The sequence below is a fragment of the Tachypleus tridentatus genome, chromosome 7 (assembly GCF_004210375.1).
Source record: "Tachypleus tridentatus isolate NWPU-2018 chromosome 7, ASM421037v1, whole genome shotgun sequence".
Lineage (NCBI taxonomy): Eukaryota > Metazoa > Arthropoda > Merostomata > Xiphosura > Limulidae > Tachypleus > Tachypleus tridentatus.
This window is the reverse complement of record NC_134831.1, coordinates 165,468,033-165,492,547: the sequence shown is the minus strand read 5'-3', so window position 1 is coordinate 165,492,547 and position 24,515 is coordinate 165,468,033. Positions and strand designations below refer to the sequence as shown.

General features: G+C 35.1%; 1 pseudogene across 1 annotated transcript in view; it reads right to left on the bottom strand.

The window, feature by feature from the left end:
- Window positions 1–2,374, bottom strand: part of LOC143257129 (aquaporin AQPAe.a-like) — a 36,800-nt pseudogene extending 34,426 nt beyond the window's left edge. The window contains exon 1 of the transcript XR_013031696.1: window positions 1,470–2,374. The product of XR_013031696.1 is annotated as an aquaporin AQPAe.a-like (transcript). The remainder of the gene's footprint in view (window positions 1–1,469) is intronic.
- Window positions 2,375–24,515: the final 22,141 nt, after the last annotated feature.

Genomic DNA, 24,515 nt, shown 5'->3' with positions numbered 1-24,515 from the left:
TTTGGTTTTAATACCTATACCAGCCGTCTTATGAATACTAATTTGTTACGCTGATACTATCATGACGTCTGCGTAAAGTTAACAAACAAACTACACAGACCAGATTCGTTGTTTTGGTGCAAAGCTACGCTGCAGGAATCGAATCACAAATTTTAACACTGACCCACCGTGATATAAAATAAGGGCTGAAAAATGATTTACTCAATGTTACATAACAAGCTAGGAGTGTGTAAAATAAAAAATATCACAGTTGACTATCACTGCTATAACTAACCTTAATCCAATAGGATATTGTCAACTTCGAAGATATAGGTAATCACTAAACCCATGTACTAGATTAATAATGGAAAGTAATATTCGTACAAGTAAACTCTAAATAATAATAAAATATAGAACCAACACTAATAATATAATTAAAGAAACGATGAGATATAAATTGGCATTCTGAAACAACCCTACACGTCACTTTGTTTTTGGATTTATTGCAACATTATAAACACGTGCCACGTTCAACCACATCAAATTTAACGTTTTTCTCGAGTCCTAAATTTTCCTAATTTACCTATGATTTGCCACAGACACAGTTGTATAGATAATTTAGAAATGAAGGTTCGTTTTCTTTTGCTTCAGCCCCCCACTAGCTCAGCAGTATGTCTGCGAACTTACTACGCAAAAAACCGAGTTTCGATACCCGTAGTAGGCAGAACACAGATAGCCCATTGTGTACCTTTGTGCTTAATTCAAAACAACCAGAAAACAAACAATCTTTTGCTTCAAATATTGTTGTCGGAATACAAATATATAAACCCATTCCCTATAACACGTTTTTCTAACTCTGTTCCTTTGTTTCAAACATTGTTACTGGATTACAAATATATAAACCCATTCCCTATAACACATTTTTCTAACTCTGTTCCTTTGTTTCAAACATTGTTACTGGATTACAAATATATAAATACATTCCCTATAACACTTTTTCTAACTCTATTCTTTTGCTTCAAGCATTGTTACTGGATTACAAATATATAAATCCATTCCCTATAACACTTTTTCTAACTCTATTCTTTTGCTTCAAGCATTGTTACTGAATTACAAATATATAAATCCATTCCCTATAACACTTTTTTCTAACTCTATTCTTTTGCTTCAAGCATTGTTACTGGATTACAAATATGTAAACCCATTCCTCCTTTAACATTTATTCATGGCACTGATTAACTTGCTTATTCGATATCACTGATATACACGTAGCTCATAAAGAAATACAGAATCCAGGGGGAAAAAGCACAGTATAAAAAAGTGACATTAGGTTTAAATATCATAAATAATTAATGTAATAAAAATATTTAAAATCAGTTATTAACTGATAATACATGACTTCTACACATTGACAACACAAATCATGTGAATGTGTAAAGTCATTTGTAGAGTCTGTGACTTTATTTCCTGTCACCGGAATACACACTCACCCGTACAGGAGGGCCGCTCCAGCAATTGATCCACCGCACTGAGCGATTACGTACATACTAGCCCTGAGTGAGGATACTTTTCTGGTCAAGAACATGCTAAAGGTCACCACGGGGTTCACGTGAGCACCAGAAATGTGACTGAAACTCTGAGCAAGAGTAGCCATGGTTAGACCACTGGTCAAGGCCTTAATCATTAAGTTACTGGGTTCATGACCAGGCCAGGTTACGTGAGCGCCACACAGAAGGAAAACATAAAAGAAACTAGCCAGACATTCTGCAATAATTGATCTCCAAAACTCCAGTGTTCTAATTTCTTCCTGGATACTCTGGTGCTTGTTCATCTGCGACTGAATATTTTCCACCTTACTAAGCAAGTGAAGGAAAAACGTTTCCAGCGGCACGGTTGCCATGGTCTAATAACCGTTAGTTGTTGAGCTATAATTTTAAAACAAACCGTGAAGTGTTTATTTCATCACACAGAAATCATGTCTTGTTGACGCTTCAGGAGCAGCACGTTTCATAGATCTACAGGAGAAGTCTTGACATTTGTAGACTAGCCGAGAAAAGTCACGACCATGCATGTCCGTCCGGACTGTCGTGTGATGGAGCGAAACTGAATTGCTGCTACACAAGGCGACTTAGCTGGTGGAACGAATCAACTCTGTTTCTTCAGAAAATGTTGGCCTTGTCCACTCAAGCCTACGGGTACGGTAAGATAACCAGCTGGTTTGGAAGGTGAATTCTGTTACAGCCAAAACCCTATCGCGCTTGATATCCTTAAAAAATCCAGCAGTTCACTAGAGGATTATTAAAAACAAAATCAATCCATTCTCTCTCGTACTTTGCACTCAGCTATCGTCTGTTTGCTGTAGCTGGTTGCCACTGGCTACTGCTGTCTGTGTGGCACGAGCTTTGATTGACAGGTAGGTGGAGCTCGTGAGAAAAGTGACTCGACGATCAGAACAAGAATGAACACACGAAAAAGTTTAAACTGCACAGACACGAGTAGGATTATGGGTGAAATAAAAGTATAATTCATTTCAAACCTGTTAAATTAAACTCTACCAACATGTTTTTGTGGAGAGGGTGCATTTTGAACATTTGTTATTCAAATGTTCCAAGGAACTCTGGTCTCCAGTTCTTTTCCATTTTAAGACGTAATACATCAAAATATTAAAAACCTCTATAAAACAACGTTAAAATTTAAAAAAATACATAAAAACACATTACTGAAGGCACCAGGTCTTACTTAAACACGCCAACATTACAAAGGAGACAGACAGCATACTTAAAAAACAAAAGCATTACTGAGGGCACTAAGACACACCGACATTAGGTAAGATAATTCGTTAAGTGGTGTATATAATATTTTTGGTTTTTAAATTGATCTATACATTTTAATATTTTAAAAATCACTCTTATACATGATCGGCCCATTTTGTCTTTAATGCAATAGATTATAAGTGTAAGATATTAATTCTGAATAGCACGCAGACACGTCGATTGAAAGTTGTTAACGATTACGCACTGTGATTCAATTGTGTAATATAAAGCAATTATTTCATCTCTATTTTTTATTTGTGTTTTATTTTGAATTACTATTAGTTTTTTATATATGAATTATAACAAGTATTTACGATTATTCAATTGCTTGAAAAATAACACCAGAGGGTTACATGTAAATGTTTACTATAAAGTTTGTAATTGTGATTCATTGAATATTTGTGACTCTTACCATTCGAACTAACTGGTGCAATATACGTGCAAGATCAGAATATGAAGAATTGATTTTTGTTAACCTGTAGATGGCGACACCATCAAATATACAATTTGGAATTACCGACTAATTTATATACCAGTGAGGTCCTATAGATGGCGAAATCGTCGAACACACCATGTGGAATTACCAACGCATCAGTGATATCCATATATTGGATTATTTTCCCGTAAGGGAAACCTAAAGCCACCTGGAAGACTCGCCAGTTTTAAACAGTAATGTATATTGTCAGTCAGTAGACACTAAAATGATATCACGTAAGGGGCCTTTAACGTTGCAGTTGGTGCTGTCGTGACGTCAAAATTACACAACCGCCTTCAAACATGTGGTCAGCTATCGGTCAGTAACCCTTTTTTTCTTTATGAACCTGACGATGACCGAATAAGGTCGAAACGTTGTTCGGTTCTCTACATAGTGCTTTCTCTACCCATACCAGCTGTTTTTACATATATAATTAGTTTGTACGTGTTATTGTCGGATTTGTAAAATGTTATTTCCCGACCTAAGACCTCCTGGTGGAGTCACGTGTTTTAACCACTCGCACCACTTTACAGTACTGTGTTGTCTGTCTGTCAGTCAGTAGACAGTAAAATGACTCATAAAATGCAATATTTATTGTCCTGACTTTAATAAAACGTGAAGAATTTTAATTTTTAATCACGAGAAAAATTATACACTCTGTGTGTGTGGTCCGGCATGGTCAGGTGGTTAAGGCACTCAACTGGTAATCTGAGGGTTGCGGGTTCGAGTCCCCCTCACACCAAACATGCTCGTTCTTTCAGCCGTGGGGACGTTATAATGTGACGGTCAATCCCACTATTCGTTGATAAAAGAGTAGCCCAAGAGTTGGCGTTGGGTGGTGATGACTAGCTCCCTTCCCTCTAGTCTTACACTGCAAAATTAGAAACGGCTAGCGCAGATAGCCCTCGTGTAGCTTTGCGCAAAATTTAAAACAACTCTGTGGGTGTAGCATGATATAAAACCTTCAAAAGCAAAAAATAAAAATATTTCTTGCCCTTAATTTTGGTTTTATTTAGCACTTTCAGCGACCCTGCGGATGTAGTATTAAATTTACAGCTTTATTATTATTGTTGTTTGTTTGTAGTATTTGCTTGGTCATAACGACCCTTTGCTTAATAAATTAAATAAATCCAGGAACGTTTAGAGAATAAATAGTTTCAACAAATGTATTTAAAAAAAACCACATGGTTTCCGTGTGGGTCTAACCAGTAACCCTATGGTTAACCTGTAAGTAGCAGCGATAACGTGTTATAATATTTTCAGGTTAATGTGACGTACAAGCAATCAGGTTGCAAGTTAATCCATTTTATTTTTAAAGGAGTATGTTTGGAAGTCACAATTTGTTTCTTTATCGCAAATTTGTAGGTACAGTAAAACTTGTCTTAGTCGGAAACTACATAGGGCGGAAACCTGTATATGTAGGAAATGTCAAAATTTTGCAGCATTATTTTAAGATTTCTCTTATAAAAGGCCCTCTATATGACAGAACCTGAGTAACGCGGACGGAAAACTATCTTTCACCAACCTCATCTATCAACAAAATAATATCAGAACCTGATTAAGGAAGAAAAATGTTTTGAATTACTTATTAATTTCTTATTTAATTAATAATTTGTTTAAATGTTAATAAATTCTTGTTTAATTAATAATTTGTTTAAATTATCGGACATTTTGTTAGTGTAAACATTGGTTAAACATATTCTGTTCTTTTTTCTGCCGTCATTATTCCGGAGGTCGCTATTCGAAAGAATGATTGACTGTGCTTTTGGTCACATTTGCTGTTGGGGAAAACTAGAGAAACAAACCATGGGTAATAGGTAAAGGTGAAAATCCGCGCTGTTTCAAAAACTTAAGGAAGAATCAACTTCCTGTGGAATGGAAAGCGAATAATAGAACGTGGATAACAAGTGTTACATTCGAGGAATTTTTGAACAAATTAAACAAAGAATGGAACAAGAAAATAGAAATATTCTACTTTTCCTAGGTAATTCAACTTGTCACCCACAAATTCAACTTTCAAATGTTAGTTTAATCTTTCTACCTCCATGTATAACATCAGTTCTACAGCCACTAGATAATGGAATTATACAGTATATAAAACTGAAATACAGAAAATTGATGCTTCAGCATATTATTGCAAACATGAACGACTGTAAGAAAACATCTGAAATGACCATAAAAAATTGATGTGTTAGATGAAATTGCATTTTTAAGTCATTTAATCAAATACGTAAAAGATAAATGTGTGATAAAGTGCTTTCAAAACTGTATATTTATTCTTGATAATGGCAGAAATGGTGGAAAAGTTGTTTGTTATGACGATTCTAGTGAAATCCAAACTCTAATTGATAAGACTGATGCAGATGATTTTGTGAACATTGACAAGAATGTTATAACAGAAACTGATGAAACAGATTTAAAATCTATAATATAATCGCGAGATGGTAACAGTGTGAGATATTCAGAAGATGAACAAAATGCAAAAGATAGTGAGAAAACTGTGTGCAAAAATGAAGAGGGAAGATGAACTTCATGAAAAGGCCGCAGAATTAGCGTTCGCTTTTAACCGCATGAGAAAGCCCATTATGATAAAAACGAAACAGTTGAAATTGGACACTTTCTTCAACTAAATGTAATTAATATTTTGTGCACTTATGTATATTTTGAATGTCTATTTTTGTTCTTATTCTAATAAATACAGCACAAACAGTATAACTTTATTCACAAATGTCTTACTTCACTTGAGTCAAGCAAGTATAACGTTCTGCTTAAACATTATATATAATTAAGGAAATACATGTTGACTATGTCTTAGCCGATAAACCTGCTTAAGCTGGAAATTTTACTGGGTCCCGTGCGATTCCGCCTTACACAGGTTTTACTGTATTTCCTTTTTCTTTGTAATTAAGCACAAAGCTACACAATTAGCTATTTGTGCTTTTCTAACTGCGGGTATCAAAACCTAATTTTACCGTTATAAGCCCAAAGGCTTAACGCTGAGAAATGTGTAAGTAAACTGACATAGATCTAATCGTATTTGATGTGCAAAGAAACATTAAATAATTTAATTAACTCAAACATCCATTGTTCACATCCCTCAGTGGCATTATTATTATTATATCGTGTTCCTCGATCGCTTAAATTTATTAAAGATAATCGACGAAAACACTTCCAATGACAAAGCTAGTGTATATTAACTTCAAACTACAGTGACGAGTGTAACTCGAGTTCGTCATTTTCTAGCTCTGAATTATATATATAAAAGTCAGACATATTTAGACGCGTTTGATATCTTGACGTTACATGTTCGTGCGAGCTACTTGTTGACTCAGCTTCAGTGGAATTTGATAAGGTAATTCGAGTAATGCTGTACGAAAAAATGAACAATTCAGTTACCCACACTCACGCCGTCCCGCCATCCCCGTGAAGTCAACAAGATAAATGCTGCGCGAGATGTCGAGCATCATCACATACATTAATGAAAATTTCCTATACCCTTCCATGCATAAACGCGTGTGGTTAATACTGATCCTACACTTAATCGAAGTCACTTGAAAACACAAAAAATTAAATTATAGTATGTTATTTCGTTTATATATGGCAAATAATTACTTGCATTTCTACAACAGAGGGTAGTATTTAACGAAATTAAAATATAAAAATTAAGTGGTCATTTGAGAAATATAAAAACATCAGTAAAATGACGTTTCCAAGACTGTCAGTCATATAGCTTGAACATAAAGAAAGTGTAAAATAGCTTCGTTCTTACTAAGTAAACATTCGAATCCCCATCACACCAAACATGTTCTTCCTTTCAGCCGTGGAGGCGTTATAATGTGACGGTCAATCCCACTATTCGTTGGTAAAAGAGCAGCCCAAGAGTTGGCGGTGGGTGGTGATGACTAGCTGCCTTCCCTCTAGCCTTACGCTACTAAATTAGGGGCGGCTAGCGCAGATAGTCCTCGCGTAGCTTTGCACGAAATTCAAAACAAACCAAAATTAAGTAAACAGAGTACAAACGTATCATTTCATTGTTAGACACACAGTTTCACAATAGGTTATGTTCCAGCCATCGCTGCTATCAAAACCCAATTTATAACGTTATAAGCCTGCAGACTTCCCGTAGTTTCACAAGGAAGAGTGTATCAAAAGTCTAGAGTTAAAGCAAAATTATAATAAAATATTTCTAAACATTGACAAATTTACTGAAGACTTCCAAATAGTCGTGTATGTTATTGTAGCTATTAACAAGTCATTTCTTATAATAATTAAAAACTTTGTATAATTCGCTTTGTACTTAACTATTGATATAGCATTCTTTTTATGTTACACGAAATATTTACGGGGGGAGACGATTACAAGCTGAGCCCTCGTAGGGTCAGGAAACTGTAGTGCAACAGTGCCATCTCTGAACAGATTGACTCACCATTTATTCAGCTGATTCATTATCCGATTTCTACAAATTTTCCTAGTTTGGAAAACCATACAAAAACTACAGTAGCGTACTGTGGCCGACAATTCAACACAAGATGGCTTGTCTCCTTACCATAAAGTAAATTCTTGCCAGTAACAAACAGAGCAGTCACCTTTCGTTTGTTAAAAAAAAATTGTAATTAGGCTTAATCAGGTTAGCATTTTGGGATTAGACATAATTGTAACACAGGAAAACTTTAAACAACTGTACACAGTCATCGTATATGTAACTAGGGTTACTCACTACTAACACGTTACTATAAATCAAAATATAAGTTACTGTACTACAAGTTCATACAAGTAATAACGGTTATTATACCATGAGGACCTAGTGTAATAATCGTTATTACACCACAAGAATGTACGGTAATAATGGTTTGTATGTCACTAGGACCTGGTGTAATAATGGCTATTATACCACAAGGACCTAGGGTAATAACACTATATGCGCTATCCGTTCCTAAACTTAAAAGCGACAGATGAGGGAGAAAAATTTACACTAACCCTTTAACCACCAGCTCTTGTACCAAAGATAAGTGAGATTGGTCGTTACATTACAAACTGAAGGAGCGAGCATTTTAGGTTACGGGTTTCAAACCCACGTCCCTCAGCTCGCGAGTCTAAACGAGTTCGCCAGATAGATAATTAAATCATAAATTAAGATTTAATGAAAAGTGTGAAGAATTAGGATATATAAAAACGTTGAGTAAGCGAAAAAGACGATAAAACAAAAGATAATTTTTTAGCGGCCCCTAGTGACAAAACCGGAAATTGTATCCAAACTTAATCGATCAATCACACAGTATATATCAAACGCCTACAAGCAGCTGCTGCTCTCACATTAATGACCATGTACGTAATCGACCGATTTACTCTAAGTTACACTCGCTCTCTTACTCGAGTATCTAAGCCTGACTAGTACACGACTCATCTCAATTTGACTCCAAAGCGACACATTTCACTTTTACACCTCCTACACGACTCATTTGACTACAGGATTCCAACATGACCCGCCTCCTGACAAGACGATTTATCTAACTACATTTCTCCAAAACGAACCATCTGACTATGGTTTCAGCGTCACGTATATTTATTTTCTGAATCAACAACGTGAATCTTTAGAAACCTGTCAAAACACTTCTCGATATTCCTAATTATTCTAACAACTAAACCAAATCGATAGTTCCATTGATATATTTGTTATCTGACTGAACGCGGACAACAATATAACATTTGTATTAACTGTTGAAACTAATTCAACAAGTATAAAGGAAAAAAAAAATATTTCTGAATAATAAATCTACGTACAGCTGGCTACTGAACTTGGAAGAATGAACCAAACAAGTTAGGAATGGAAATTAACATGTCACCTGATCGGCTAATGACCATGCAGCGGACTAAACTGTCTACACTTTACATGGATAATAAAATCCCTACTTTACTGGATTCCTCACTTTGTCTGTAGAAACCTCGATGTTTGAATATATTCTTAGCTTTTATTATTATACCTTTTACTGTAGTTAACTTTATAATACTAGTTTTAAGACTACTTTACAACAGAGTAACATATTACGTTTGGAAATTCTGGTTCTATTTTCTTTTACCAGTAAAAAAGCCAATAATGTAGAAATTTTATTATCCATGTAATGTTGAGATGACTTTTTCTGCTAAGTGATCATTAACCAATTAAGTAATATGTCCACTTTCTTCCATATCTTGTTTGTTTCTATATTTTTTCAAGTTCAGCAGCTAGCCCTAGGTAGATTTTTTATTTAGCGATAATTTTCCCCTTAATACTTGTTTGTTTATTTTTTACAAGATTGTGTACTATGGTTGCTAGGTTATAGTGTGTATTACAAAGCTTTATAAATTTTGCATATAGTGATAATAAAATAGGTAGTCAAACGTCATGAAGACTCCATCAAGTGATGATAAAGTTATAGTCACTGCTAAAATTAGTGAGGCGCTAGACTTATTAAAGAAAGATGATGAACGACAATAATAAATCTCGGTTTTGTTGCTTACCAGTTTTCGACTTTGGGACACTCTGGATAGTTGAAAAGCGGCATTTACACCGGAGATACAGTGACTATACCAGGTAAGCTCTTCACATCTAGCTTCTGATGAGAGGTAGAAAAAAATCTAGAAGATTGTTGTATTGCTTTAATACAGGTGCCCATATCATCTCTATATAGAGAGTGCTAGCACACTTTTCCATAATCTAATTTGCTAAATATTATTGATCTGACTGTTTTCGGGCAGTAAGTTCATTAGTACTCTTTAAATTAACTGTTGTAAGTATTTCAGTATTGATGTTCTGGCTACAACAACTAACCAAATACAATGAAGTATAAAAATAAGTAACCAAAATTACAAGGAAGTTTAATAATAAAAACGACAATAATTTTTAACTTTTATTAGAGCCCAAATAATGTTTTTTTTTTTTTTAATGAAAGCCGATACTTTGGAAATCAGAACTACTTTATTGAATTTATAGAGTGCCTTTGAGTGTGAGGTAGTGAAGCACGAAAAGTTACAGCAGAACAAATAAAAGTATTATTAAAAAATAAGTCAATTCTTAACCCTAACAGTCAGAGAAGCACACGTGAGAAACTTTTTTTAAAATAGTATAAAACGTTTATTAAATAACAGATGGATGAACAGTTGTCATATCAGAAGTCTTTACATACTACTATTTTAGGTTTGAAATCAGGAGATATGAAGTTAAAGCGACTTCTCCTACGTAGTTTAACTCAGACTGAAAAATTGTTTGTTTGTTGTTGTTTTTTATTTCGCGCAAAGCTATTCGAGGGCTACCTGTGCTAGTCGTTCTTAAGTTAGCAGTGTAAGACTAAAGGGAAGGCAGCTGGTCACTACCACTCACCGCCAACTCTTGGGCTACTCTTTTATCAACGAATAGCGGGATTGATCGTAACATTACAACGCCCCCACGGCTAAAAGAATGAGCACGTTTGGTGTGACGAGGATTCGAACCCGCGATCCTCAGATTACGAGTCGAGTTCCCTAATCACCTGGTCATGCCAGGCTTGAATGAAAGATATTCGACTCAGACAATTACTATATTTTACTGTATTTCCTTCCATAAGATCCCACGATAACAAATCTCTTAGCAGTGTTAGGTAATCTGAGATCCCAAGATTATAAGTAGGTTTAGCACTTGGAACAAGTACAAATGATACATGTTTTTCGTGGTAAACACCTTAGGATTCAAAACATACGAATTATAAAACCGTTCGCTTCACATACGAAAAATGTGTTGGAGTATATCTGTAATTAGAACGCCGCCATACAAATAATAGTTTTTATAGGTTCCTCGGCCAGAAGAACGTTGGAGTTTTAAGGTTTTCATAATACTTACCAGTTCATGAGACTTATGTTTCAGACTTTGTTTACCGATATAGTGAAGAACCTTATCCTCTTTTTAGTATATCTTTTAAGAAAATAAACATATCATATGGGTGTGGTCTATTTTATTTTGTGTGTGTGACAAAATAATAAGATTTTATTACACATAAATAACTTTCAAAGTAGAGGTTTTAATTAATATAATAAGATTCAGTGCTTGTGTTTCACGTAACTCATAAACCACTGGTCGCAACGACGTCTTTCTGGTACCAAACGAATCGTTTTGCTCCCCGATGTTTGAACAGAAGTAAAATATTTCACCTCATTCCTCGTAGAAACCGGAACTTTCCGGAAAACTATTTCTCCTAAACCACTGGACTCACCAACTTCTAAATGGTGTCAAACAAATCGTCTCGGTCCCGAGGTTTGCAAAAATGGAAATCTTTCCACCCAACCGGGTATCCCGCGGAAACACTTACAGGGAGGGGTTCCCCGAAAATGAATCCTATATTTGGAAATGATTTACACTAGAGATCATAAATAAGTAGACCTACTAATTACCGTTCGTAATTTGGTTAAAGAAATTAAACTTACATTATAGGGACAATGATTGTTAAACTGAAAGAAAGAGCTAACTAGGAGTTCAACATTAATATAATTGTCTGGGAATGTAGGTCAGAGGGTCAAGAGTTCGCTCGTTTTGTATACATTTTGTACACCTTTGTAGAACAAAAGGAAAACTTTACAGGCTATGCAAAGTGAACTACATAATTTATTTCATTAATAGCGAGCTGGGAATCCTTTATTAATCTGAAACACCTAATTTAAAGATATTCTTCCTCAGAATTATTTTCATATTACATCATCAGTTCAGAATAGAAATGTTTAACTTTCATAGAAAGGGGTTGCTGTACTTGTTACACGAGCTCATTCGTTACGCATTCTTCTAGAAATCTAGGTTTCATCCCTACTGTATATCTTTTATCTCCACGCCCACGTCGTCCAACGTAAACGTTTCGGATATTTATACAATGCTACAAGAGGGATATCTGCGCCAGCTGTTTCTTATTTTCAACTGATAGACTAGAAAGAAGGCAACTAGTCATCACCATCCACCGCCAACACATGGGCTACTCTTTTATCAACTCGTAATATGAAGTTCAACAATAACTCTATTGATAGATTACATAATTATCGTAATTTAGCACAAAATATTATTTCGATTCATTGTCAATATACATTTTCACAATGTTTAAAGATGAACTATTTGTTGTTACAGTTCGCGCACAGCTACACAAGAGATGTCTATGTTAATTGTTCCTATTATGAAACCTGTAGACTAGAAAGAAGGCTGCTAGTCAACGTTGCCAACTTTTGTGTTTCTGTAATCGAGATTTGACTGTCAGGGCTTAGGTCGTTCGACTTGCAATTTGCGGGTAGCAGTGTCGAATTCCTGTCCAACCAAATATGTTCGCCCTTTAACCGTAGAGGAGTTATAATGTAAAGATCAATGCCACTATTCGTTGACAAAATAGTAGCCCAAGTGCTGGGGATTAATTTCGGTGTTTTTTTTTTTTTTTTTGCAGGTAGGGAGGTAACTCGTTTGTTATTACGGACACTGACATTAAGGTGAAGATCCATGTACGTATCTCTTAATAAATCCAATGACCTTTAAAACCAAATTTGGTGAAGATCACATGAGGAGAAGGTAAACAACCCCCATAAAAACACAAAATTGAACCTTTGTATGAATATCCACATGGACCAAACAAACTTCCATACCAGATTTGATGAAGAGCCATCTACAGAGGACAAAGTACTGGTAACAAACGCCATAAACACTACAAAACGTAAAACCAGTATGTACCCCAGCATGGACCTAATGAACCCCCATACAAATTTTGGCGAAAATCCATCTACACCCTCTGAGGTAATTACATAGACATATAACAGCCAGTGTTATTATATTTATACAGATAACATACAACATATAGTACTATAATATAGACAACATACAATAGATACACAGGAAACTCCTAACTGTAATTATGAGGATTATTTACGGTGTTGTCCGTTTTTTTTTTGGGGGGGGAGTGACTTGTTCGTTATTATGAATCATGAGAGTAACAAGATCATGGACCCCCAAACAATTTAACACATAAATAGTTCAGACAAACTTTTACAGTGTATAACTTATCCTGTATTTATATCAGTTAAACTTCTGGCTTTTTGGTTTGTTTGTTTGTTTTGAATTTCGCACAAAGCTACTCGAGGGCTATCTGTGCTAGCCGTCCCTAATTTAGCAGTGTAAGACTAGAGGGAAGGCAGCTAGTCATCACCACCCACCGCCAACTTTTGGGCTACTATTTTACCAACGAATAGTTGGATTGACCATCACATTATAGCTGGGAGGGCGAGCATGTTTAGCACGACGCGGGCGCGAACCCGCGACCCTCGCATTAGGAGTCGCACGCCTTACGCGCTTGGCCATGCCAGGCCCCAGGCTTTTTGGAAAATGGGCAACAAAGTTATGATGTGATTCGTTAATAGGCTTAATTCGTATTTTACAGAAACTTCTGCTTTAGAAATTATTTGTAGTTTCGTTAGTTAATAAATACAGAATACGCTTCTTCTAAATATATTTTAAGTGCGTTGGCTATTACTTTTGTTATCAAATAACTGTTTACTGATCCTAGTGCCATCTGTTGAGACGTTTAGGCATAGATTTATTAAAAGTGGAAAGAATGGATTAAGGGATGTGTTTTTCTTATTGTAAAGCTACATCGGACTATCTGCTGTGTCCACCGAGGGGAATCGGATCCCTTATTTTAGCGTTGTAAATCCGTACACTTACCTCTGTCCCACCAGGGGACAGGATTGACGTAATCTAGTATGTAAATTAAATAGTCATCGGGATGTCGAAAATAACAACTAATATCAAAACTCATACTGAAAGGATATTCATTTGTATCTTGGGTGATTTAAATATAATTTAACAATCTGGTTTTTGTTAACTTATCTAATATAAATATCCATGAAAGCATAAATAAGGACACTCAATAATACGAAACTGTGTGTACATGTCCGTCGTTACAAACGCACACGTATAATTTTTCGGCAGGGCAATGACAAATGTCAATGTCCACCAGGTTCCATCAAAATATGATCATTTTGCATGAAAAACTGGTCGCCATGTTAACAAATAGGATATTTTTGGATTTTTGTGATATTGACCCTCCAAAAGTTAAACACTTCTATGTTGGGGCCATAGCCTAAATGTATATCAATTTTCATCCAAATCCATTAAGCCATTTTCGTAAAACTTTCCTAACAAAGAAACACTTCGGTGACGGGGGTTAAAATTATATGTTATGCATATTCGTACACAGATAGGTATAAGTCATTATCATATATATAGTTCTACAGTGTATGTCTGTATTTGTATTTTGTACACAGAATATATATAGAAGATGCGCATGTCTTTATTTTAGCGTGAGGTTACACAATAAGCGAACTTTGTTCTGTTCACCGCGGGGAATCGAACCTTGAAATTTAGTGTCTAAGTCCGTAAACTACCCTCTGTTGACCATTTGTAAGTCCCACTCTTATTCTGTTTCTTTGAAGTCATATTTGTGATTCAGTTTTTTATTTAAATTTTGCAATAAGTGCTGGGGATACTATTTACTGATCTTGTTAGAACATGTTGAGTAATCCTATGATTTGCCTGTACAATGCTAAGCCTAACGAACTCACCAAAAAAGGTGAAATCACGTATTTTGGGTGTCAAACGAACAGCAGTTATTAGTAAGATAAACTATGGCTTATATAGTTAAACTTCAGGCTAAGGTGGACACTATGTCGCGATTACAGCTTTAAATCACGTTGGTGAGAACCTTTTTTTTTATCATCCTGTTATTTTTAAAACTTATAATCCCAATTGGGTTTTGTGAAACCAGTAAAGCTAAATCTAATATTAAGATGTATCCTTCGTAATCACGTTATTTTATAAAGCTGTTTAAAATATATATTGTAGTTTGAACGCAGACGAGGTATAATAGTTTTAGTCAAATATAACATTAGTTCAAGTGGAATAGTTTTTAATATGAATATGAAAATTAAAAGAAACTAAAACACAAAAACAACACTTTTCGTATTAACAAGGGTTTGAGACTTACGTTTATCCAATAACGCAAAACAAACTTTAGGAGCTCAGATCAGCTTATTAAAGCACCGAAAGAGGGCGTTATGTACATATTTTTGAAGTGACAAGACGACCTCGTCATACTGTTGACTAATCTCACGAAATAGGATATACTATTCTTTGATAGATTGTTTAGGCAGAGTATTCATGATGAAACTTTGTAGAATGGATGAATATACTACTGGCCCAAAGTATTGTCAACCAATGACTCAACTATATAACGAAATAAGATTTAGTGTTGGCGCGTGATTTTGTTGATCAGTGAACCAATCGCGTCATGAATCAGGATTTAATAGTGGCTCCTAGTATTATTAACGTTAACTACTGATATTACTGCATCGTGAAATAGATTTTCTATTGGCGCTGCTTCGTCATTTATCTCCACATGCGAAAGATTTTGCACTTTTTGCAATTACAATTTATATTTAATAAAGATCTTACATTTTACAGGAAACTATAAATTTATACGTGAAATCAATGAAGAATATATAAAATACGGCAGCCACTGTATTTTTGCCACTTTAATTCCCGCTCAGTATCATGACTTACCAGTCCAGCTGGTATGTGACAAACACGAAAGTGAATTAAACGCTGTTTATATCATAAATTCCCCGACCAGCAATTCTTGCAGTGTGACGTAAATAAAATAAATAAATTGTAATTATTATATATCTTTTTCGTAATTTACAATTCAAAATTAGGGTTAATAACCAAACTGGGCATGATTCGTCCTACTCCAAACTAAATGTTAGTCTAATAAGTTGAGTGCCAAAACCGAAATGGGTACATCCTGATTTTGTAAAATTATGTTTGTGTGTAGAGAGTTATATTCATACGTTTTGTAATTCTATCATTGATTAACCTCGATTTCAAGTATAAATAACTAATGACAAAATTACAACAACAAATATGTAGGTTCATAAAAATAAGACTTACGTAACACAGGGCTTTAGATATTCCTGATTCAGGTCAAGTGTGATGTAACAACGGACTCTTGACATACCTAATTTATATGTCACTTTTGACGTAGCAAGTAACAGACTTCCAAAACCAGGTATATAATGTTACAAAATAATATTGTAAAAAGACCTGGCTATTTGCATTTCCAGAGTTTTCCATGTGTTCGTCTTTAAAGATTAGTATATTTAAAATCCATTAATACATTATTTTATTACATTACTACCCTTCCTAATAATCAGTAATGAGTTTCTGTTAATATATACTAAACTAGTCTATTACAAAATTGCCAAATGGTCGAAACTTTCTTATAAAAAGGCACGCAAACTGTACATGCTTATTTTCCACACATTTCGGTTTTAAAGTCAGAAACGTGTAAAAAATAGCGTTTCAGATCACTCTTTTGTCCCTTAAAATTCACTATCCAAAATGCCTTTAATTTAATACCATAACCCGTCACTTGGTGTGGATGATGAGAGTCAAACGACCTATGAAATGCACTTTATATAATATACAATCCTTCGCCACAGTTTCAGCGATTAAACTGTAATGTATATGATAGTCAAAAGATGGCGGTGCAATGCGATTCTTCGGCAAAAGATTTAAAATTGGTTTGTTTTGTTTTGAATTTCACGTAAAACTACATGAAGGCTATTTACACTATCCATCCCTAATTTAGCACTGAAATACTAGAGGGATGGCAGCTTTTACAACACCCACCACCAATTCTTGAGCTACACTTTTATTACGCCCTCACAGCTGAAAGAATGAGCAAATTTCGAGTCTAATACACTAGTCACCATACAGCCAGACTATGACGACCTTTGGAATACAACCATACCATATTTAACAACCTTTGGAATACAACCAGAATATGTTTAACAACCTTTAGAATACAACTAGACCATGTTTAATAACCTTTGCAATACAATCATACCATGTCTAATAACTTTTGAAATACACCCATACAATGCTTGACAACCTTTGAAATTCAAACAGCCCATACTTAAGACGCTCTTTGTCACATCAATCGCCAAATAACAGATGACTCCATCAATAGTTCTATTGTAGCTATAACTAGTTTCCTGCCATAAGAAGCTTTCTTATTACGAAAAAACAAAGAAACTACGAAGAAAAATAACGTTTTCGAAGGGCGGGAGGATGCAGTAGCACCTCTATGCTTGATACGATTAATTCTTGGGAATAACATATGTACGTATAATGTATAGTTTGCTTTATTTGAATAGTTATTAAATACTACAAGAATTAAGAGACCGATGTTTACATTTTATCCTTTAAAACGTCGTGGTCGGAAAGAGGTGTAACCGCCCTCTACTTTCAATAAAAGCCCCCCTCTCCATTATAGGTTGTTTGTTAAGCACCAAGTTAGTTATCATAATGGGGCAGCTAGCTTCTTTAAGTTTTCTTTCAACAAACTTGTTCAAGTTCAGAAACCCTATTTTACAAACGTCTATGAAATACTTCTTTGGCGAGACAGCACCATTCCGTTAGCTTAGTTTATTTATGGAACAATTTTATCAGCCGTAACTATAAGCTAAAAGACTGCGAAGTAAAACTCCAATACAAGACCATGGGTGTGAACAGAAATTATTTCCAGGTGGTGGTTGGGGAACAAAGTAGTGTGAAATTGTGAATTGACTAACAATTCATATACGTACGCTGAATGAATAAAGAATTATGTTTTTCATTTTCCAAGATACCACCTCTTGTCAGATCAGGTTTCAACTTCGGTATCCAGCAAGTTTTGTCTCTAACTTGTCCCCAGTTAGTTCCAAAACCTGCCTGAAAAAAACAACATAAAGAAAGAACTGAAAACGAGGTCTAAGTACGCACAGGACGCAAATAGTCACGCAAAAACTCGCGAGCGTGAAAAAGTTCCAATCATTCGATCAGTTTCTTAACCGTAGCCTGTGGCTGTGAGGGGCTATTGCCATGAAACAGGCGCACGCCACGCGCTCCCACGATCAGTGGATGACCTAGCGGGCACGACTATACTTCTGGAGTTCCTCGTGTCAAATCACGTGCTTCTGCGATGCGGTTTGGTTTGTTTGGAAGTTTGCCCAAAACTACACGAGGGCTATCTGCGCTAGCTGTCCCTAATTTAAAAATGAAAGACTGAGGGAAGGCAGCTTGTCATCACCATCCACTGCCAACTCTTGGGCTATTTTTTTACCAACGAATAGTAAGATTAAACGCAACATTATAACACTTCCATGGCTGAAAGGGCGAGCATGTTTGGTGCGAGGGGGATTCGAACCCGCGACCCTCAGATTACGATTCGAACTCCTTAAAAGAGTAGCCCAAGAGTTAACGGTGGGTGGTGATGACTAGCTGCCTTCCCTCTAGTCTTACACTGCTAAATTAGGAACGGCTAGCGCAGATAGCCCTCGAGCAGCTTTGCGCGAAATTCAAAACAAACCAAACCAATTCTCATTGACCAGGTATAATTACTTTCCCTGTCCTTGTAGCCCCCTACCAGTCACGTAAACTATGGAAACTGTAACCGGACATAATTAACTTCATTTTAATATAAAACGAACTCGCTGCACTTATTTCTAGTCATATTTGAGTATTTTTATCTAGTTTAAATTATTAGGTTGTCCAGAAATAAATGTCGGAATCCAAACCCGCGACTCTCAAATTGAGAGTTAAGTGTCATAACTATCTAGCCAGACTGGGCCTTCTGCTATACGAAAACCCAAAAGTTAGAAAACATAGAAGAAAGTATGTTTTTTCCACTACTAAGTTCTATTATTATCCTCCAACACACTAATAACGTGTGTTATTATAACAAATAATAAAGCTAATAAACTATATCTTATTATAATGGAGCTTCCGAAAACATATACGTCCAAAACTTAAACCTCGAAAGTTACCTCACCGATCATTAACAATCAAAACTGGTAATAGTCGTATAACTGGGCAGTATTTTGATAGCTGACCAATAAATAAAACAGTTGAAATTTCCACACACAATTATATGTGTTAGATTTAACTGATAAAAATCACAAACACAAAAAACGAGTACTGGTTTAGTTTGTTTTGAATTTCGCGCAAAGTAAGTTTCAAATATAAAACAATCAAAAGTCAAATTTCAAAAAATGATTCGTTTTTCTTTAGTGAAAATCTCATGAGTGTTGTAACAGAAAAATAGAGACACTTTCATTGATAACTAAGTCAACACAGAAATACTTCAATAAAATCTACTCTGTGATGTAATGCTCTGATGATAACTTATTTTTAAACTAATATTTCAATAAAACCTTTTCTTGTGGAAATACCCATCCGCCAGGGAGGTATAACTACTATTCCTGCTCGTTATTAATAAAACTAGTATAAAAACTTATCAAAAATTACAGGAAACCGTTGCTAAATGATTAACAAATATTATATAATTTAATTAAAACGAATTTGTCTGAACTTTCAAAATTTATTTCATTTCATCAATCTCAAAGCTCTTCTTTAAATCACATTTTAGCAAAAATTACGTTAAAAAGTGAAATGTTATCGTGAAGAAAAGTATTTGTGTACTCTTAAACCTTTTTACTATTTTCAGTCAGGAAGTAGAAAACACAGTGTGGACATTCCGACACATATTTTCCACTTTTTTTACAGTAAAAAAAAAATATATATATATTTGGTAGTAATAAATGTTTATTTTTCTTTATATTTTAAAGTTAAATACATAATACACGTTTTAAAATACAAAACTAATTTATTTATTAACATTTATTCGCCACATAATTTTTTTAAATACTGACTATAACGTTAGTAATGGTACGCCTATTTGTAGTCTAATTTAAATAGGCCTAAAACATAAACGTAATGTAAGGCTTAGCTAAAACACTACTTGGTAAATTTTATTTTGCTTTTGACATAACATTTCCGAATTAAACTACTTTGCTTTTAGATCACTGAAGTTATAAAAATAAAGAGTAAAAACCAAACTTTCTAAAAAATCAACATGAATATTGAGTATTCAACACAAACCGCATAGTTGACCTAAGAACAATCAAGAGGTAGTTTTGTTGCTAAACGACGATGTATATTATTGAGCATTACAAAAAATGCAAAAAAGTTTGAAAGCGTTCTTGACAGTGACATAGAGAAAAAGCCTTCAACTAATGCAAGTGCGGTAATATTCGTTCTCCAATTCACGTTTGTAACTGTGTATTTAAATTCACATTAATAAAGGCATTTCCATAGCATTTGGTTCCCTAACTCTGATTACACTAATTCAAGAGTACAGCAGCAGAAAATAATTTTAAATGACTTTTCTTTCTCCAAAAAACGAACCTCACGAACGTGTGAAGTGTCAGAATGTACCATTATCGAAGCATCTGTCAGATACATCTGTAAAGCTAAGTATCATTCTGAAAACGTTTTGAAATGTTTAAATATATTTTTCATAGAAGAGCGAACAACGTTTCGACCTTCTTCGGTTTATTATATTACACACGAAACCTAAACACACCTTGTTTATTATATATATTATACGAAAAACCTGAGCACGTGTCGTTAATTATATACATATATATATATATATATCTTCATTTGTGTATTAGCTACGCGGTTTTAAGTGAAGTGCGATTTTTTCGTTTGATGGATTTCAGAATGAATGACCTGAAGGAGCAAAGACTTGCTGTGAAATTGTGTGTTAAACTTGGAAAATCTGCGACTGAAACTTTTGCTATACTTAACACGGCTTACGATGATGTTGCTATGAAATGTACGGCATGTTTCAAGTGGCATGAACGTTTTAAGGATGGTCGACAGTCCATTAAAGATGATGAGCGTCCTGGACGTCCTTCCACGTCAACTGACGACCCACACGTCGACAAATTCAACACCCTGGTGCGGGCAAATCGACGTCTGACTGTCAGGGAGCTTGCTGAAGAGTGTGGGATATCAGTTGGATTTTGTTACGAGATTTTGACCGAAAAAATTGAAAATGCACCGCGTTGCTGCGAAATTCAACCCTCAGAACTCGTGAGATTTTGGCCAAACACTCGATCACTGTTCTTCCCCACCCCCCTTACTCACCTGACCTTGCTCCTTGCGATTTTTTCTTGTTCCCCAAACTCAAAAGACCCTTGAAAGGAAGAAGATCTGAGACGATTCCCGAGATTAAGGAAAATGCGACGAAGGAGCTGGAGGACATTACAAAAGAAGCGTACCAGGACTGTTTCAACAAGTGGAAACACCGTTGGGATAAGTGTGTGCGTTGGGGAGGAGAGTACTTTGAAGGGGGTCCCAGACCTGTAACTTCTAAATAAAGTACATCAGTCCGCGTATTTTTTGAACAGACCTCGTATACTGCACACAAAATCTGGACACGCATCGTTTATTATATATATATATTGTATACACCTGAACACGCTTCGTTTATTTATATATATTATTAACACAAAACCTGGACACTTAGTTATATTAAGGTTTCTTTGTTTGTAATTAAACACAAAGCTACAGAGCGGGCTATCTGTGTTGTGCCCACCACGGGTATCGAAACACGGTTTCTAGTGTTGTAAGTCCTGAGACATACTGCTGTAGTACTAGGTGACATATTTAGGAGCAGTGAAGTTGAAGATGCTCGAGAATACACAGTAAAGTTGGATAGAAAAATAGTCCGAATATTCAAAAATAACGCGCTGAATACGGTTCAAAAACAATATTAACAAAATAAGACTACATTACAGAAAACACATTCATAAATATATAAACTAAATCTATTTAAGATTTCCGTTGTTTCGTGAAATTGTAGAATAAAATATCTACCATCTTCTGATATCCTCAAGCTACCTGTAATATAATCCTAGTGACGTCGTTACTTATCAATTCATGTCACACAATGGTTTAAAATCACGTAAATCGCTACGTCAAATACTAGTTCTCGTGTAGTCACGTGCATTGCACGTGCTCTGCATCTGTGACAGTTTCTGCAAAAACGTAAGACAAAACCCATTCGTTGTGTATATGTGTGCATTTTAGTTATAAATATTATCTATTCTTATAAACTTTTCAACAAGACTAGTAGTACCAAAAGTTAGATACCACTGTACCATCATGTACCAACCAAAGCTAGATATTGTTGTACCAAACAAGTACTAACCAAAGTTAGATATTGTCCAACTGAACACGTACCAACAGAAGTTAGATACCGTTGTACTGAACACGTACCAACAATTGAATAGTTACATTAGTGACATTTTATGTCAAAACTAACTAGTGAGATGAGTACAAGCTACTTGATACAAATAATCTCTTATATTAACTTACTTCTTAATAATCAGGAAACATCAACCTATAAGCAAGAATGCTATTTATTTAAATACTTTACATCTGGTGATTTACTCTTAGCCGGATTTTCAAATAATATATGGTATTTACAGTTCTAATTAGATTTTATTTATACGTGTTGTCTCAAATAGTTCTAATTTATACATATCATGTTTTCTTAATGTATTTAATTTTACACGTATAATTTTGTCTCAATTAGTCCATAATTTAATATATTATGCTGTCTTAATTAGTTCTAATTTGTTTGTTTTTGAATTTCGCGCAAAGCTATACGAGAGCTATCTGTGCTAGCCGTCCCTAATTTAGCAGTATAAGACTAGAGGGAAGGCAGCTAGTCATCAACACCCACCGCCAACTCTTGGACTACTATTTTACCAACGAATAGTGGGATTGACCGTAACATTATAACGCCCTACAGCTGAAAGGATGAGCATGTTTGGTGACAGGGATTCGAATCCGCGACCCTTGGTTACGAGTCAAGTGTCTTAACCACCTGGCCATGCTGGGCCAATTTTAAATTTTACTCATATATTATATATTCTTAATTAATACTTATTCTGTTGTTCTAATTTCATACGTTTTGCGTTGTTCTAAATAGTCCTTTTTTATACATATCACACTGTTTTAAATTTATACGTATTATAGCTCTAATTAATCCTAAATTTTGGACGTATTACATGATTCTAATTAGTTACAATTTTATACATATTAAATATCAGGCCATCTCATAAGTAACGTCGTTTGTAACACTAAGATTTAAAAAGAGAACTCAAATAACAACTTTAATCAATTATGTATTTTCCATCACTTTCAATGACAGTCTGTCATGTCTTAAAAGATTTCCAATATCACCTTTATAAAAATCAGATGGTTTTCAGACAAAAAAGGTACAAGGGCTATTTTTAAACTCATTCACAGAAATAATCTGTTTTTCATTCAGATGATGTTTCAAGCTTCTGAAAAGATGATAATTTGAAGGAGCAAGATCAGAAGAGAATGTGGAAGTTTCTAGCTGTGTGAGGGCGTGCATTGTCATGGTGGAAAACAACTTTCCGATAATTTTTTTAGTGCAGTGTTCAGTCGATCCAGTTGCTGACAATATCTCTCAACAGTGATTGTCTGGTTTGTTTGTAACAACTCAAAGCGTATTACACCACATTGATCCCATGAAACACTAAGCAAAATCTTCCTACAGTACAGGTTCACTTTTGACTGTGGTGTAGCTGGTTCTCCACTAACTCACTGTCGGCGACTCCTGACATTTTGATAGAGCACCCATTTCTCATCTCCAAACACTTGGTGGTTCAAAAACGAAGCTTGAAGTTCACGAGAGTGAAGAGATGTGCAGATGTCTACAGTTCTCTCAGATTATCAGCTGACAACTCACGTGGTATCCATTTTCCCAACTTTGAAAGTAGAACAAGTTGTTGAAAATGTCGATGGAGAGTGAAAGGAGATGAATTGAATTTCTGGGATAATTCTTCAACAGTTACAGCACAAATCTCCTCGTGTGTTGCTCGAAGCAGGTCATTATCAAACTCAACAGAGTGCCCAGTACGAACTGCATTTGTCAAGCTGTAGTCACCAGTTCTAAACTTATTGAACCATCTTTGACACTTCCTCACATTTAGAATGTCATTGTCGTACGCCTCTTGGATGCTTCGTGTAGCACTTTTCTGAACTCATAAAACATTATATGCCTTATGTGCTCCTCTGACACTTCCATGACAACTGGGGCTTCGAAAATAAATAAAACAAAAACTAATAAAGAAACGAACTGGCTTATACTTAATATTGTCAAATTATCCCATTTTACTTAAATGGCTTTGACAATAACTTCATTTAGCCAAGAAATATGCATTTAAACTTATTCTATCCCGAAAAACGACATTACTTTTGAGATGATCTGATTTATTCCTAATCTTATATGTAT